This window comes from Macaca fascicularis, chromosome 18 (assembly GCF_037993035.2).
Source record: "Macaca fascicularis isolate 582-1 chromosome 18, T2T-MFA8v1.1".
Lineage (NCBI taxonomy): Eukaryota > Metazoa > Chordata > Mammalia > Primates > Cercopithecidae > Macaca > Macaca fascicularis.
The window spans coordinates 77,321,189-77,339,799 of NC_088392.1; the positions used below are offsets into that span (position 1 = coordinate 77,321,189).

At 41.3% G+C, this 18,611-nt stretch overlaps 1 long non-coding RNA gene across 8 annotated transcripts in view; it reads right to left on the reverse strand.

Annotated features, from left to right (window-relative positions):
* LOC102121719 (uncharacterized) overlaps positions 1 to 18,033 on the reverse strand; it is a 58,789-nt gene extending 40,756 nt beyond the window's left edge. For 7 of the 8 annotated variants that reach the window (XR_012427336.1, XR_012427335.1, XR_010582953.2 and 4 more), the window contains exons 1-2: positions 17,747 to 18,033; positions 14,119 to 14,250 (exon numbers count right to left, since the gene is read on the reverse strand). This is a non-coding gene — a long non-coding RNA (uncharacterized lncRNA). Of the gene's footprint in view, positions 1 to 14,118; positions 14,253 to 17,746 lie in introns of those variants that run through there. The other variant, XR_012427334.1, reaches the window with a different exon arrangement.
* Positions 18,034 to 18,611: the final 578 nt, after the last annotated feature.

Genomic DNA, 18,611 nt, shown 5'->3' on the forward strand with positions numbered 1-18,611 from the left:
CCCAAATTTATAAAACAATTGTTATTAGACCTAAGAAATGAGATAGATGACAACACAATAATAGTGGGGGACTTCTATACTCCACTGACAGCACTAGACAGGTCATCAAGACATAAAGTCAACAGAGAACAAATGGACTTAAGCTACACCCTAGAACAAACGGACTTAACAGATATTTACAGAACATTCTGCCCAACAACTGCAGAATATACATGCCTTGCATCAGCACATGGAACATTCTCCAGGATAGACAATATGATAAGCCACAAAACAAGTCTCAATAAATTTAAGAAAATTGAAATTATATCAAGTACCCTCTCAGACCCCAGTGGAATAAAACTTGAAATTAACTTCAAAGGAACCCTCAACACTATACAAATACATGAAAATTAAATAATCTGCCTCTAAATAATCTTTGGGTCAACAATAAAATCAAGATGGGAATTTTAAAATTCTTTGAAGTGAACAATAATAGTGACACAACTTATCAAAACTTCTGGGATACAGCAAAAGTGGTGCTAAGAGGAAAGTTCTCAGCATTAAATGCCTACATCAAAAAGTCTGAAAGAGCACAAATAGATAACCTAATGTCACACCTGAAGGAACTAGAGAAACAAGAACAAACCAAACCCAAACCCAACAGAAGGAAAGAAACAGCAAAGATCAGAGCAGAACTAAATGAAATTGAAACAAAAAAAATACAAAAGATAAATGAAACAAAAGCAGGTCATTTGAAAAGATAAACAAAATTGATAGACCATTAGTGAGATTAACCAAGAAAAGAAAAGAGAAGATCCAAATAAACTCAATTAAAAACAAAATGGGAGATATTACAACCGTTACCACAGAAATACAAAAGATCATTCAAAGCTCTGAACACCTTTATACACAAACTAGAAAATCTAGAGGAGATGGATAAATTCTTGGTAATATACAACCCTCCTAGATTAAATCAGAAAGAAATAGAAACTCTGAACAGACCAATAACAAGTAACAAGATTGAAACAGTAATTTAAAAATTGCCAACAAAAAAAAAAATCCAGGACACAGATGAATTCACAGCTGAACTCTATCAGACATTCAAAGAAGAATTCATACCAATCTTACTGAAACTATTCCAAAAGACAGAGAAAGAAGGAATCCTCCCTAAATCATTCTATGAAGCCAGTATCACCCTAATACCAAAACCAGGAAAAGACATAACAGAAAAAGAAAACTACAGACCAATACTCTTGGTGAACATAGATGCAAAAATCCTCAACAAAATACTAGCTAACAAAATGCAATGGCATATCAACAAGCTAATATATCATGATCAAGTGGGTTTCACACCAGACATGCAGGGATGGTTTAACATATGCAAGTCAATAAATGAGATACTTCACATAAACAGAATTAAAAACAAAAATCATACGAATGTCTCAATAGATGCAGAGAAAGTATTTGACAAAATTCTAATATCCCTTTATGATTAAAACCTTCAGCAAAATCAGCATAAAGGGACATACCTCAAGGTAATTAAAGCCATCTATGACAAACCCACAACCAATATGACACTGAACAGGGAAAAGTTGAAAGCATTCCCCATGAGAACTGGAACAAGACAAAGATGTCCACTTTCACCCCTGCTATTCAGCATTGTACGGAAAGTCCTAGCTGGAGAAATCCAACAAGAGAAAAAAATAAAGGGCATCCAAATCAGTAAAGAGGAAGTCAAACTGTCACTGTTTGCTGATGATATGATTGTATACCTAGAAAACCCTAAAGACTCTTACAAACTGATAAATGAATTCAGCAAAGTCTCATGATACAAAATCAATGTACACAAATCAGTAACACTGTTTATACACTAACAATGACCAAGTTGAGAATCAAATCAAGAACTCAACCCCTTTTACAAGTGCAAAAAAAAAAAAAAAAAAACACTTAAAAATATACATAATCAAGGGGGTAAAAGATCTTTACAAGGAAAACTACAAAACACTGCTAGAAGAGGTCATAGGTGACACAAACAAATGGAAACACATCCCATGCTCATGGGATGGGTAGAATCAGTATTATGAAAATGACCATACTAACAAAAGCAATCTACAAATTCAATGCAATTCCCATCAAAATACCATCACCAGAACTAGAAAAAACAATTCTAAAATTTACAGGGAACCAAAAAAGAGCCCACATAGCCAAAGCAAGACGAGGCAAAAAGAACAAATCTGGAGGCATCACATTATCTGACTTCAAACAATACTCCAAGGCTATAGTAACTAAAACAGCATGGTACTGGTATAAAAAATAAAGACATTGACCTATAAAAGAGAATAGAGAACCCAGAAAGAAAGCCACATATTTACAGCCAACTGATCTTCAACAAAGTAAACAAAAACATAAAGTAGGGAAAGGAACCCTATTCAACAAATGGTGCTGAAGTAATTGGCAAGCCACGTGTAGAAGAATGACACTGGATTCTCATCTCTCACCTTACACAAAAATCAATGTAAGATGGATCAAAGACTAAAATCTAAGACCTGAAACCATAAAAATTCTAGACAATAACACTAGAAAAAGTCTTCTGGACACTGGCTTAGGCAAAGAGCTCATGACCAAGAACTCAAAAACAAATGCAACAAAAACAAAGATAAATAGTTTGGACCTAATTAAACTAAAAAGTTTCTTTACAGCAAAAGAAATAATCAGTAAACAGATAACGCACAGAGTGGGTTTCTGCTTGAAATATTGTCAATCCTTTCTGTTTTGTTTTTCAGAGCCAAGAAAACTTTTGGGGGGTTACTATTTACAGCTTTTGGCAATTGAGTGGAGCATACACCTATGAGCAAAATTTGGAGCGTAGCTCCTTCTACCTGATTTCTCTAGAATTTCAAAACTATTCATGAGTATTCTTAACTTATGGCAATATAGTTATTTGCATAAGTGCAATAAAAATCTGTTTTCTTTGTAACAGGACACAGTTGGAGAAACTGGTTATTTTACCAGGGCCTTGGCTGGAATGGTATTCTTTTAAATATAAACAGACTGCTTTAAGGAATCAAAGTTGACTTATAGAGCCAATAAAAGCCCCTAGGGAAAGCTAGTCTCATTCCTTGTCTACACAGTCTTTGTACAAGGTTCCTGACCTGCGGTAGGTAAAGAATAAAGAATGTCACTTTCTGACAGGCCCAGGAGCTGCAAGTTATCTTGGGACCTCAAGAGGAGAGGAATTTACCCCTCAGGCAGTTATTTGCAAGTACAAACCCGTGGCTGGGCTCAAGACTTTGAGAGGTCCAATCTGAGATTCCTTGTGGAACAAAGTTCCATCAAAGCCAGTTTTAAAAGAGCCTGTATGGTGAATAATTATTCTTCATGCACTTTATACAAATAATCAGGCCAAGTGTAGTCAGGTTAAAACTTATCTTGCAAACAAATCAGTCTACCATGATTGGTTTTTAATAAAAGTGGGGGTTGGAGAGACAAAAAAAAACCCATGAATTGCCCTCCCTGTGTTTAGCATATAATAAAGAAAAACCATAAGTATATTCAGTCAGGCAGTTCATACTGCTGCTCTGTCTATTGAGGAGCCATTCTTCTGTTTCTTTACTTCTCTAATAAACTTGCTTTCACTTTTAAATGAATTTAGTGTTCTTTGTTGAGGATGCTATATAAGCTGAAATCAAAGCCACTTCTTTGAGAACTACTCAATTTCTGAGTGATTCCATGTGTATGTGAAACAAACATGTGAATAAACTGTTGGGTTTTTTCTTGTTAATCTGTCTTTTATAACTGGAATCTGTTCCAACTAAGAACCTATGGTTGTCACTATTTTTCTCCAGCACCATACGGGGGACCCACCGAGGAGAGGGTCACATGACACCACATGTGCTTCTCATCAGCCTTAGAACACTTTCCAGCTGGGACATACTCCTGTGTCTCATCTTTCCTACTAGACCAGAATTTGCCACATCTATTCTCTTTTTAGTCCATCTGACACACCCATCCTCCGCCCCGCCACACACACACTATACACGTGCAAGCATCTCCAATTAAATTAGACTATAGAGGGCTTTGGGATGGAGGGAGGTGCTAGGACCCCAAGCCCTGCTCTGCCTGTAAGCAGCAGTTCACTGACCCATTTGCTTTTCTGAGAAATGTGACTAGATAACTCCTGAGAGCTTCCAGCTCTAACAGTCGATCATCTAGTAAATTGCTACCCAAAATGATTCTATTTCACAGGACTGTATCCAGCCTATGTGCAGATTATCAACCCCCAGGTAGGCTCTGGCAAAGAAAAAATGCTAGCCACCTACTTTGCAGACCCTGAGGCTGTGGTTTATATAAATAGGGACTGCTGTGGCTTGAAAGCCTGTGTTCCTGAGGCCAGGCACAATGGCTCATGCTTGTAATCCCAGCAGTTTTGGAGGCCAAGGTGGGAAGATTGCTTGAGGCCAGGAGTTTGAGACCAGCCTAGACAACATAGCCAGACCCCCTCTTTACAAAAATAAATTAAAATAAAGCATTTAGCCAGGTGTGATGGTGCACACCTGTAATCCCAGCTATGTAGGAGGCTGAAGTAGGAGGAACACTTATGCCCTTGAGTTTGAGGCTTCGGTAAGCTATGATTGCACCACTGCACTCCAGGCTAGGTGACAGGATGAGACCCTGTCTCGAGAAAAAAAAAAAAGAAAGTGTGTGTTTCCTGTCAGTAGCCTTTACCCAGAAATGTCATGAGATCATCTCACTAGGCAGCAGACAAATTATATCAATTCTATCCATTACACAAATACTGCAGACAGTTTCCTCGATTTGCAGCCCCTGGAGACTCCAGAGACAGGGCATTGACAGCAGCATGTGATATTGATATGCTCAAGTCAATGTTTTAAACATTGACCTCCAAAACTAATAAGACTAAGGAAAATAAGCAGCCCAATTTCTATTTCTTCAATCTTTGAGCAGGAGCAAACCAGACTTTTTGGCCAAATTCTTAGATTTTTAGCAGAGCAACAAGAATGTTGACACTTAACAACTTCTGAAGGACCTACGGAAATTGCTCAACGAGAGGGTGCAGATGCGTGGGCCGCTCAGGTAACTGGAAGCCCTAGGGAGCACTCCCCCCTGCCGCACCGGCAGGTTAAGAACCTGTTGGCCACAGGCCAGGCCTCATTCATCATCACCCGGGTGCCGTCTCCTGACATCAGTGAATTTTCGGCCCCTTGGCAGCACCTGTCTGGCGGCCTGGGCGATCAGCTGCTCTCCTGTGGCTCTGGCTGAGCACAGGGGACAGCCTTGGCCCAGCCCTGTGGAATCTTCCAGTCCACGCCCTCCTCCTCTTGGCAGCCCAGCACACACAGAACCCCGAGGGGACCAATGAGCAGTGAGTTTAGTTTCCCTGCATTCAATGGGAGGGCACCAGATGGAAGGCCGCAGAACGCACCAAGCCAGGCCCTTTGTGGGGAGGTGGGCTGTTGGGGGGCTGTCACCATAACAACGGGAAAAGCACTGCTGAAGTTTCTATTTTGGTGCTGCCACTAATTACTATGAATGTTTCATTCGGCCCTGTGATCAGCCATCCCCAGAGCCTCCTGTTACCGGCAGATGGCTTGTTTTCTTTTCTCTAGAAAGTTAGCCAAAGACCACAGTTGTGTTTGGTTGTTTCATTCTTTTTTAAAACACCCAGTGGCCTAAGAATGCTTTGTTTTTGCATTTTGTTGTAAGAGTCAGATGCCTCTAGATTTTCTCCAAACACACACTATTCTGGGAAATAAAAGGCAGGCCTAGTAGCATTGACTAATTTAGTGTTTAAATATATGTATGAGTGAGAAAAAGGATAGTTATGCCCTTACAAGTAGAAATACTTAGCAGATCTGACAAGTAGATACATATGAGGTTATTTTTAGAAGTGCAACTTTCCCCATTTATTGTTTTATTTTTTAAGAGTTAAGGTCTCGTTCTGTTTCCCAGACTAGAGTGCAGTGCCACAATCGTAGCTCATTGCAGCCTTGAACTCCTGGGCTCAAGCGATCTTCCTTCCTTAGCCTCCCTAGTAGCTGGGACTACAGGTGTGAGCCACCATATCCAGCTAAATTTTTTTGTTGAGATAAGGTCCAGCTATTTTGCCCAGGGCGGTCTCAAACTCCTGGTTTCAAGTGATCCTCCAGCCTTGGTCTCCCCAAATGCTAGGATTACAGGCATGAGCCACCACACTCAGCCTTCCTATTTATACACTAAAAATTTTAAGTGAAACCCCATCTCTACTAAAAATGAAAAAATTAACTGGACGTGGTGGTGGTGCATGCCTGTAATCCCAGCTACTCGGAATAAGGGAAGAGATCACCGCTCATATTGTCTTATGCCCAATTTCTGCCTCCAAAGAAAGAAGAAGTAAAAACTAAAAGGCAGAAATGAAATTCACAAGCAGATAGCCAGCCCAGAGCCACACCCTGGGTCTGGTAGTTAAAGATTCAACCCTGACCTAATTGGTTATGTTATCTATAGATTACAGACATTGTATAGAAAAGCACTGTGAAAATCCCTGTCCTGTTCTGTTCCGTTCTAATTTCTGGTGCATGCAGTCCCCAGTCATGCACCCCTTGCTTGCTCAATCGATCAAGACCCCCTCACACGGACCCCCTCAGAGTTGTGAGCCCTTAAAAGGGACAAGTATTGCTCACTCAGGGAGCTTGATTGTTTGAGATGTGAGTCTTGCTGAAGCTCCCTGCTGAATAAAGCCCTTCCTTCTTTAACTCAGTGTCTGAGGGGTTTTGTCTGCGGCTTGTCCTGCTACATTTCTTGGTTCCCTGACTGGGAAACGAGGTGATTAACGGATGGTCGAGGCAACCCCTTAGGCTGCTTAGGCCTGCCCTATGGAGCATCCCTGCGAGGGACTCCGGCCAGCTTGAGCGAAGCAGATCCTGAGAGTGCTCCTGAGTAGACAATTGCCCCAGTGGAATGCCTCGCCAGAGCAGCGCATGGCAGGCCCCTGTGGAGGATCAGCGCAGTGGCTGAACACCTGGAAGGAACTGGTACTTGGAGTCCGGACATCTGAAACTTGGTAAGACTACTCTTTGGAACTTGCCCACTCCATTTGAGTGGAAGCGTGGCCTGATCACCCACAGTGTGCCTGTACCGGCACTTTGGTTTTTGTTTTTGACTTGACTTGGATTGCTTGATACTTTGGTTTTGGTTTTGACCTGGCTTGGATTTCTTGATACTCTGATTTTGGTTTTGATTCTGGTTTGGTATAAACTGTAAGAGTGTGTGTGTACCCTTTTTACCCGTTCTTTGTTTTGTGGTGTGCCTATGGTGTGAGCGTGGTGTTTTGTCTCGAAGAAGCATAAGTCAGGCACAAAGTAAGCCCACCCCACTAAGAACTATGCTGAAAAATTTCAAGAAAGGATTTAAGGGAGGCTATAGAGTACTATGACACCAGGAAAACTTAAAACTTTGTGTAAGATAGACTGGCCAGCATTAGAGATGGGTTGGCAATCAGAAGGAAGCCTGGATGGGTCCCTTGTTTCAAAGGTATGGCACAAGGTAACCTGTAAGCCAGGGTACCTAGACCAGTTTCCATACATAGACACTTGGTTACAGCTGGTTTTAGCCTCCGCCAACAGTGGTTGAGAGAACAGCAGCATAAGGGGCTGACAGAGGCAAGGAAAGACCAGCAGACAGAGAAACAGGAAGAGACAGAGAGACAAAGTGGAACTCAAGGAAAGAGGGAGAGAGAGAGAGAGAGGCAGAGAGAGAGAGAAAGAGAAAGAGACAGAGGCAAAAGGAAAGTCAAAGAGAAGAAGAGACAGAAAACCAAAGAGAAAAAGAAAGAGAGAGATATACAAGTAGTAATGAAAAAAAAAAAAAAACCAGGCCAGGCATGGTGGCTCACTCCTCTAATTCCAGCACTTTGGGAGGCCGAGGCGGGCAGATCACTAGGTCAGGAGATCGAGACCATCCTGGCTAACATGGTGAAATCCCGTCTCTACTAAAAATAAAAAAAATTTAGCCGGGCGTGGTAGCGGGCGCCTGTAGTCCCAGCTACCCGGGAGGCTGAGGCAGGAGAATGGCATGAACCTGGGGGGCGGAGCTTGCAGTGAGTGGATATCATGCCACTGCACTCCAGCCTGGGCGACAGAGCAAGACTGTGTCTCAAAAAAAAAACAAAAACCAAAAAACAGTGTACCCTATTCCTTTAAAAGCCAAGTTAAATTTAAAACCTATAATTAATAATTGAAGGTATTCTCCATAACCCTATAACACTCCAATACCATTCTGCTGTCAGTGTAAACAAGGGCATATCCTGAAAGCACTGAGGCCTTCCTATCAAAAATCCTTAACCCGGTAACCCACAGGTGGCCCAAATGCATTCAGTCTGTAGCGGCAACTGCTTTGCTAACAGTAAAAAGTACAAAAAAAACTTTTAGAGGAAACCTCATTGTGAGTACACCTCACCCTCACCAGTTCAGAAGTATCCTAAGGTGCGGGGGGTGGCGGGGGGGAAAAAGGATGATTTAACATTAACCACTGAAAATTCCCTTAACCCAGCAGGTTTCCTAACAGGGAATCTAAATCTTAATTACCATAAAAAGGTCTGACCAGACCTAGGAGGAACTCCCTTCAGGACAGGACGATCGATGGTTCCTCCCAGGTAATTGAGGGAAAAAAGAAAAGCCATCTATACCAAATCTAAGTTAATTTGGACAAAACGAGGTCTTATTAATAGCAAAAGATAATTAAAATCCCAAACTTACAAGGTTTTCAACAGAAGTAAAGTTTGCTAAAAGTTAACGGTGTAACATGTATTATAGTAACTTCTAATCTTGTGGCCTTAGACAGTCTAGTCCACAGACATAAAGGAAGTTTGCTTTAGAAAAGAATGGTTATCATCTTCGAAAAAAAAAAAAAAGGAGGTGGGGAAAGGGGGGGGAAGAATTATGTAAAAAGAGTGTTATATGGTAAATTCTTGTCCTGAAATAAATTAACTGGTTGTTTAAAGAAAGAAATGTTTGCAATAAGTCAGAAAGTTGAGGCATGTCGAAGAATTGTCTATGAAAGTCGTTAAAGAGAAAAATGTTATAAAAAAAGAATTTATGCAAGAAATATTGTATAATTTAAAAGTAACTAGGCCTCCTGAATGTAAAACTATTGGGAAAAAAACAGTTTGTGTGCAAGGTGTATACGAAAAGTAAAATATACCTTTGGTAAAGGATTATAAGGAGGCATTGTAATACCTAACTTTGTTTTAACATGAATAGACTCTCCCTTAGAAACCACACCTTGTTAGATACCTCACCTTGTTTTAATGTAAAAAGACTCACCCTTAGCTGAGAAAACCTGAGGGACTCCATTTGGCTCCTTCATTTGCAAGACATCAAGGGCTCCTTACCCATCCCTTTCCTCAAAGACTTAACTTGTGCAAGCTGACTCTCAGCATATCAAAGAGTGTAATTAACTGATAAGGTACTGAGGCAAGTAATGCCTGCAGTTTCCAGGAATTTGCTCAGGAGATAGTACCATAAAGCCCCCACATTTGTGTCCAGCAGATAACATCCAGAGCTCCCACACTATCACCTTGGGATGAATTTAAAGCCCCTGCACCTGGAACTGTTTGTTTTCCTGTAACCATTTGTCTTTTTAACTTTTTTGTCTGTTTTACTTCTGTAAGATTGCTACAGCTAAAATCCCCCTCCCCTCTCTAAACCAAAATATAAAAGAAAATCTAACCCCCTCTTCGGGGCCGAGAGAATTTCGAGCATTAGCTGTCTCTCGGTCACCGGCTAATAAAGGACTCCTGAATTTGTCTCAAAGTGTGGCATCTCTCTAACTCGCTTGGTTACAACAGCATAAGAATGTAAATTTTTACCTACATTAAAAGGTTAAAAAAATTGTTTTGAAAGTTTAAGCAATCTTTAAAACATTAATTATAAAAAACATTCTGTGTGTAAACATATTAGCTAAAGTTAAAGAGGTATCACCCAGTTTTTCTGTGATGTGTGGTGGTATTGTGGTGGACCTTTACTGGGCACTCTGCCGAATAACTGGAGTGGCACTTGTGCTTTAGTCCAGTTGGTTATCCCTTTCACCTTGGCATTTCATCAACCAGAGGGAGAAAAAATAAGATGTCATAAAGCAAGAGAAGCCCCTTATGGGTCTTTTGACTCTCACGTCCATTTAGACACAATTAGAGTCTCATGGGGAATACCAGATCAATTTAAAGCTTGAAATCAAATAGCTGCAGGATTTGAGTCAATATTTTGGTAGGTGAGAGTTAATAAAAATGTAAATTAGATAAACTACATCTATTACAACCAACAGCAAAGAGCTTTTCATGAGTTAAAAGAAAAACTCATGTCGGCCCCAGCCCTGGGGCTACCTGACCTGACAAAACCCTTTACACCCTATGTGTCAGAAAGAGAAAAAATGGCAGTTAGACTGTGGGGCCCTGACCAATGCCAGTGGCCTATCTCTCAAAACAACTAGACGAGGTTTCCAAAGGCTGGCCCCCATGTTTAAGGGCCCTGGCAGCAACAGCCCTGTTAGCACAAGAAGCAGATAAACTAAACCTTGGGCAAAACCTGAATATAAAGGGCCCCCCCCATGCTGTGGTAACTTTAATGACTACCGAAGGACATCATTGGTTAACAAATGCTAGATTAACCAAGTACTAAAGCTTGCTATGTGAAAATCCCCACATAACCATTGAAGTTTGTAACACCCTAAACCCCGCCACCTTGCTCCCAGTATCAGAGACCCCAGGTGAACATAGCTGTGTAGAAGTGCTGGACTCAGTTTATTCTAGTAGGCCCAACCTCTGAAACCATCCTTGAACATCAGTAGACTGTGAGTGGTATGTGGACGGGAGCAGCCTCGCCAACCCCTGCAAAGTGACTCTGAAGAAGACAACATGCCCTGCTCCAGTCACACTCAGAAGCTCACTGGTCCACGCACGGCTAAAGCATGAGAAAACTCATCGCAGGACTCATTTTCCTTAAAATTTAGACTTGTACAGTAAGGACTTTAACTGACCTTCCTCAGACTGAGGACTGTTCCCAGTGTATACACCAAGTCATGGAGGTAGGACAAAAAGTTGCTGCAGTCCTATAATTTTACGATCATTATAAGTGTACCGGGACTCTAAAAAAAACTTGTTTGTATAATGCTATTCTACGCAAGGTATGTAGCCCAGGAAATGACCAACCTGATGTGTGTTTTGACCCATCTTAGCCTCCCATGACCACAGTTTTTTAAATAAGATTAAGGACTGAGGACTTGTGGAGGCTCATAAATGATATGAGTAAAGTGTTAGCCAAAATGAAAGAAAAAAGGGTGCCCAAACAAGTCACCTTGAAGTTTGATGTCTGTGCTGTCATTCATAGTAATAAGTTATGGATAGAATGCAATTCTTTTAATTAGGAAAGAGGCTATATGGCAGAAAATAGGTACATTTTTCAGAATTAGGACTGTGTGGAAATGAATGTGGATACTGGTCTTGTGTCATTTAGGCTACTTGGATAAAAAATAAAAAAGATCCTGTCCACCTTCAGAAAAGGAAAAGTGGCCCTTCCTGTACCAGTGGTCAGTGTAACCCCTCAGAATTAGTAATAACCAACCCCTTTGATTCTTGCTGGAAAAAAGGGGAGCGTATAACCCTAGAAATTGAGAGGGCTGGACTAGATCCTCGAGTAAATATCGTGGTTTGAGGAGAAGTTTATAAACGCTCTCCTGAGCCAATATGTCAAACCTTCTATGATGAACTGAATGTGCCAGTACCAGAAATTCCAGGAAAAACAAAAAATTTGTTTTTGCAATTAGCTGAGCATGTAGCCCAGTCTCTCAATGTCACTTCATTTTATGTATGTAGAAGAACTGTAATAGGAGATCAATGGCCATGGGAAGCCCGAGAATTTGTACCTACAGACCCAGTTCCTGATGAATTCCCAGCTCAGAAGAATCACCTGATAACTTCTAGGTCCTAAAAGCCTCAATCATTAGACAATACTGTATATAGCAAGAGTAAGGAAGGACTTCACCCTTCCTGTAGGAAGATTCAGCTGCCTTAGGCAAAAACTGTACAATAATACTCCAAAAACAGCCACCTAGTGGAGTTCAAACCACACTAAGAAAAATCCATTTAGTAAATTCCCGAAGTTGCAAACTGTGTGAACCCACCCGGAGTCCCACCGGGACTGGACAGCCCCCACTGGATTATACTGGACATGTGGGCATGGAGCTTACACCAAATTACCCGACCAGTGGGCAAGTAGTTGTGTTATTGGCACTATTAAACCATCTTTCTTCCTACTGCCCATAAAAACAGGTGAACTGCTGGGCTTCCCTGTCTGGGCTTCCTGCAAAAAGAGAAGCATAGTTATAAAAAATTAAAAAGATGATGAATGGCCCCCTGAGAGAATAATACAATATTACAAGCCTGGTACTTGGGCACAAGATAGCTCATGGGGATGCCAGACCCCCATTTACACGCTCAACCAAATCATGCGGTTACAAACTGTCTTAGAAGTAATCACTAATAAGACTGGCAGAGCCTTGACTATTCTGGCCTGGCAAGAAGCTCAGATGAGAAATGCTATCAGAATAGATTGGCTCTCAACTACTTGCTAACATCTGAAGGAGAGGTCTGTAGAAAATTTAACCTTACTAATTGCTGTCTACACATAGATGATCAAGGGCAAGTAGTTGAAGACATAGTTAGAGAGATGACAAAACTGGTACATGTGCCCGTGCAAGTGTGGCATGGATTTGATCCTGGGGCCATGTTTGGAAAATGGTTCCCAGGGCTAAAAAGATTTAAAACTCTTATAATAGGAGTTACAATAGGAATAGAAACCTGCTTATTGCTCCCTTGTTTGCTACCTGTATTTCTTCAAATGATAAAAAGCTTCACGCTACCTTAGTTCACCAAAATGACACCCCTATAGCAAAATACAGGCTAATAAGAGAAAAGGTACAAATTTATTTAACAGAGTTTTACATGACATGGGAACCTTCAGAAAGGAAGACCCAAAGAACCAGAGAAAAGTGTATTTTTATGCTTGGATGTTATGAAGAATGGACAGTCATATAGAAATGTGATTGTACAAAAAGCAGGTATGACCTAATGGTACTAAACTGTAGGGAACTCAGCAAGGCTTGTCTGTTCAGGTACTTCTTGGCCTCTCTGTCTTTTCCTCCAGGTACAGGGCAAGCCACCTGCACATGAGGGTCTTAAGATCTCCTTCCAGGGAAGGTAGATCAGAGAATTCCTTTATGTCCAGCTGTCACACAGAAAGGCTGGGGTAACCTTCTTGCTTCTGAGATCCACCCCATCATCTTCAGTTCAAAGAAGTTTGGGGTTGCATTTTCTGAGCCCTGATAATGATTTAGTAGAGAGAATTCAAAGCATCAAATGAGAGCTGAACTTCTGAATACTAAAAAGTACCCTAGGAATTACATCATTAAAACCAGTAGTGGCACTCATCCCCAAATTCATATGGAATCTCAGAGACACCGAGTAGCCAAAACAATCTTGAAAAAGCAGAACAAAGTTAGAGAAGTCACACTTCCTAATTTCAAAACTTACTAGAAAGCTACAGTAATCAAAACAATATGGTACTGGCAAGAAGACAGATACATAGACTAACAGAAGAGAATAGATAACCCAGAAATAACCCAGGCACATATGGTCAATTGATTTTTGACAAGGGTGCCAGGATCATTAAATTGGGCAAAGGGCAGTGTTTTCAACAAATGATGCTGGAAAAGCTGGACACTAAAGGGCACTAGATTTTAGTGTGGCATTATACCACCACAAATACGCCTTTTTGGCATGTGGATTGTCTCAAGCTAAGGCCAGTGAGAACACACAGACACACGAAAAGCTCTAAAAACAGTGTGCAAGTTTTTCTTTTATTTTTTAAAGGAAATTTCCCCTTGCAGAGATGACTTCTGAGTCTCCTATACCAGAAAGAAAAGGACATTTACTCTAATCAATGGAGATGGCACCAACTTAAATCTGTATAACATACCTTACTAAACAATGATAATTTCACTGGTCTTGTTTCTGTAACTTGCCTCCCCAACTCAGAAGCCCAAAGCCCCTTTCGTTTTAGCCTAAGAAGATATTTGAAACCATGATCTAACCTCTTTTTTGAGTAATTCATCTCTAGGCGCTTCCATGTGTACTTGTGCAACGAACACGTTAATGAACTTCTGTTTGGTCCTCTGTTAATCTGCCATTGTCCAGTCTTATTTGCGGGACCCCAGCTGGAGAACCTAAGATGGGTAGAGAAAAATACTTTTTTCCACACCTACAATATCCATATGCAAAAGAATGAACTTAGACCTTACAACATAAACAAAAATTAACTAAAAATGGGTTAAAGGTCTAAATGTAAGACCTAAACTATAAAACTCAGAAAAAAACACTGGAGAAAACCTTCATGACATTAGATTTGGCAATGATTTCATGGGTATGACACCAAAAGCATAGTCTATGAAAAATAAACAGGCCAAGTGCAGTGGCTCATGCCTGTAATCCCAGCATTTTGGGGGGCTGAGGTAGGCAGATCACTTGAGGTCAGGAGTTTGAGAGCAGCCTGGTCAACATGGTGAAACCCTGTCTCTAGTAAAAATACAAAAAAAAAAAAAATTAGTGGGCATGGTGGCAGCCATCTGTAATCCCAGCTACTCAGGAGGCTGAGGCAGGAGAATCACTTGAAACTGGGAGGCGGAGGTTGCAGTGAGCCGAGATCACGCTACTGCACTCCAGCCTGGGCAACAAGAGTGAAACTTCTTCTCAATAAATAAATAAATAGGACTACATCAAAATTTAAAACTTTTGCATATCAAAGGATACTATCAAAAGAGTAAAAAACAAACCCCACAGAATGAGGAAAAATATTTGCAAGTCATCTGTCTGATAAGGGATTAATATCCAGAAAATATAAAGCACTCAACAACAACAAAAAATAAGCAACCCAATTAAAAAATAGGCAAAGGACTTGAATAGACATCAATAAGCAGATGAAAAGATATTCATCACTAGTCATTAGGGAAATGCAAATTGAAACTATGATGAGATATCAGTTCATACCCACAAGATTGGCTATTATTTTTAAAAATAGAAAATAGAAAATAAATATTGGACAGGATGTAAAGAAATTAGAATGCAAGTGCATTACTGGTGGGAATACAAAACAATACAGCTGCTGTGGAAAGCAGTTTGGTGGTTACTAAAAAAAAGATAAACATAGAATTAATATATAACCTAGAAATTCAACTCTTGGATATACACCCAAAGAACTGAAAGCAAGGATTTACACCGAGACTTGTGCATGAATGTTTATTGCAGCATTATTCACAATAGCACCCCATCCCACCACCACCAATTTTGAGTTATACGACTTACACATAAAATGGAAGAGGATAGGAAATAGACTCTTAAATGGCAAAAATCTGAAAGAGTGAAAGCCTAGTTTTATTTATTTTTATTATTTTTACTTTTTGTTTTCTTTTTTGAGACAGAGTCTCACTCTGTTTCCCAGGCTGGAGTACAGTGGCACCATCTCAGCTCACTGCAACCTCCGCTTCCCAGGTTCAAGCAACTCTCCTGCCTCAGCCTCCTGATAGCTGGGACTACAGACACGCCACCACACCCAGCTAATTTTTGTATTTTTAGTAGAAATGGGGTTTCACCATGTTGGCCAGACTAGTCTCAAACTCCTGAACTCAGGTGATCGGCCTGCATTGGCCTCCCAAAGTGCTGGGATTATAGGCATGAGCCACCATACCTGGCCTAAAGCCTAGTTTTAAATTCACAGTGCAGGGTCCTTGAGCCCACGAAGATGCCCCATAAATGTTTGATGAATGAGTACTCATGTTTCAAGGCCCAGTTCAAATGTCATCTCCTTCAAGAAGCTCTCCTCTCTTAGCCTGCATGCTCTGTGCTCTGGTGGAATGATTGTGTGTCTATTACAGAGGGTAGAGTGGGGCAGGGACAGTGATTTAACAGAGTGGACCAAGCACAGCTTACATTCCAGTCCCTGCTCTGTCCTAAGCTGTGTGATTTTGGACAAGTTACTTAGCCTTCCTGAATTTCCTCATATGGAAAGCAGAGCAATCATTCCTACCTCTTAGAATTGCTCTGAGCATTATTAAAGGGCCATACACAACGAGCACAGAGCACTCAATAAATGCTATAATCATTGCTATGATGACCACATCCCTATTCTTATAGCAGTAGACTGAATCCTCCCTAGAAAGAACATATCTACCTCTGTACCCCTTTTGTAATCGCGTGATGGTTCTTCCTGACTGCTGCACAGACAAAGCCAATTCACTGAGACTGTGGTATTGCAGTAAAGAAATAGTTAAATTAACGCAAGGCTGGCTACATGACAGAACTGGAGTTATCACTCAAATGAGTCTCCCTGAAGGCTCAAAGGGAAGAGTTTTTCAAGGATATAGTTGGTGGGCAGGGGACTAGGGAATGGGTGCTGCTGATTGGTTGGGGATGTAATCATCAGGGTGTGGAAACAGCCCTTATGTGCTGAGTCCACTCCTTCATGAGGCCACAGGACCAGTTGAGTCATGAGTCATGGGTCTCAGTGAGGTCATTCTGAAAGACATCCAAAAAAACCAATCTTAGGTTCTACGATAGTGATGTTATCTATAGGAGCAACTGGGTAAGTCACAAATCTTGTGATCCTTGGCACATGACTCTTGAGCAGTAAGGGATTAGGATTATAGAAACTATGCCTACAAGCCAGGTGTGGTGGCTCACCCCTGTAATCCCAAGCACTTTGGGAGGCCAAAGTGGGCAGATTGATTGAGCCCAGGAATTCCAGACCAGCCTGGGAAACATGGCAAAACCCCATCTCTACTGAAAATAGAAAAATTAACCAGGCATAGTGGCCCATGTGTGTAGTCCCAGCTACTCTGGAGGCTGAGGTGGGAGGATCACCTGAACCCAGGAGGCAGAGGTTTCAGTGAGCTGAGATCACACCACTGCACTCCAGCCTGGGCCACAGTGTGGCCCTGGTGTGGTGGCACATGCCTGTAATCCCAGCTACTCCAGTGGCTGAGGCCTGAGAATCATTTGAACCTGGGAGGCAAAGGTTGCAGTGAGCAGAGATAGTGCCACTGCACTCTAGCCTGGGTGATAGAGTGAGACTGAAAAAAAAAAAAAAAAGAAAAAGAAAAAAGGAAAGAAAGAAAAAGAGAGAGAGGGAGGAAGGCAGGGAGGAAGGAAGAAACTATGCCTACATTTTAGCAGATTCAGGCCCCTTCCATAATCCTAATCTTGTGGCCTTCGCTGGTTTTACAAAGATGGTTTCAGTCCCCTGAACGAGGAGGTAGTTAGTTTCAGAGAGGGGCTATTATCATCCCCACTTCAAAGTTAAAATATAAACTAAATTTCTCCCATTGTTAGCTGACCCACACCCAGGAATGAGCAAGGATAGACTGTGAGGCTAGCAGCAAGATGGAGTCAGCCCTGCTAGATTTCTGTCACTGTCATAACATTTGCAAAGGCGATTTCACTTTTTCCCTCACTCAGACACACAGCTCCTGGCCCCTGGTCAAGAGTCAGCTAATGAATGAGTGAGCAAATGAGTGAATGAATGAATGCATGTTAAATCAACCTATTGTCCAGGGGGGTCTCCTGGGGTAGGAACGGCTGGAGACAGGGAAGCTCAGGAATATCACCCACAGCACCAACCTCAGACATTCAGCCTCTTTCATTCCATCTAAGCCCAAAGCAAACACTTACCTTCATGTGGTAACCAGTGGCCTCCCCCAGCCAGTTCCTCAGGACCTGAGGGTGCTACAGCTTCCAAATTGCCCTTATGCCAAGGACTTCTGCCAAAAGGTGGTATCACTTGGCTTGTGTTTCGGATTTCAGTATTATTTGTTTTTCCTCCTGCTCATGACCTTTCATAATGTGTGAAACATGATATTCCCAGCAGCTTGCTCATTCCTCTATTTTTAGGAAAATATTATAGGGGCAGAAGGAAAACTTCTTCTGAAGGTTTACTGAAAAATCAACTTACAAAAGTCAGATGAATTGGAGGAAAAGCATACAAAATATGGGGAGCATCACAGAGTGATTACCCAACCCACCAATGGGTTGCAGAAGCTTCTGTGTGAGCTCAGAGCATGGTCAAAACAAGGCTATGGTGATGAATCTGGTTATGGGAGGGGAGGGGAATGAGAGCTGGCTAGCAAAGAAAGTCTTGTTATGTAAATAAAACCACAGGCAGCAGCCCTCAGAAAGAATAGATGCTAAATGTTTCTTTCAGACCTTTAAAATTGACAGATTCTTAGTTCATCTTTCCTGGATTATGACAAGTGAGAGCCTGGCTTCCTCTATGCAGATTCTCTGTAGATGCAAATTTTCCCCACAAAAGACAGCTTTGCAGGGCTACTTCTGTATGCTGGCTCTCTGGCAGCCATCTCGAAATATGTCAAAGAAATGTATTTTAGAGTAAAATATTTTTATTTCCTTCATTATCAAAAAGTAATGTGCTATTTCTGTAACTGCATTTTCCCTGTTAGTTCAATAGCGGTGACACGTGTTGTCGTGTTTATTAACGATAAACCAGTGGTTCTAACCTGGGGAGTGGGTGAGTAATTTT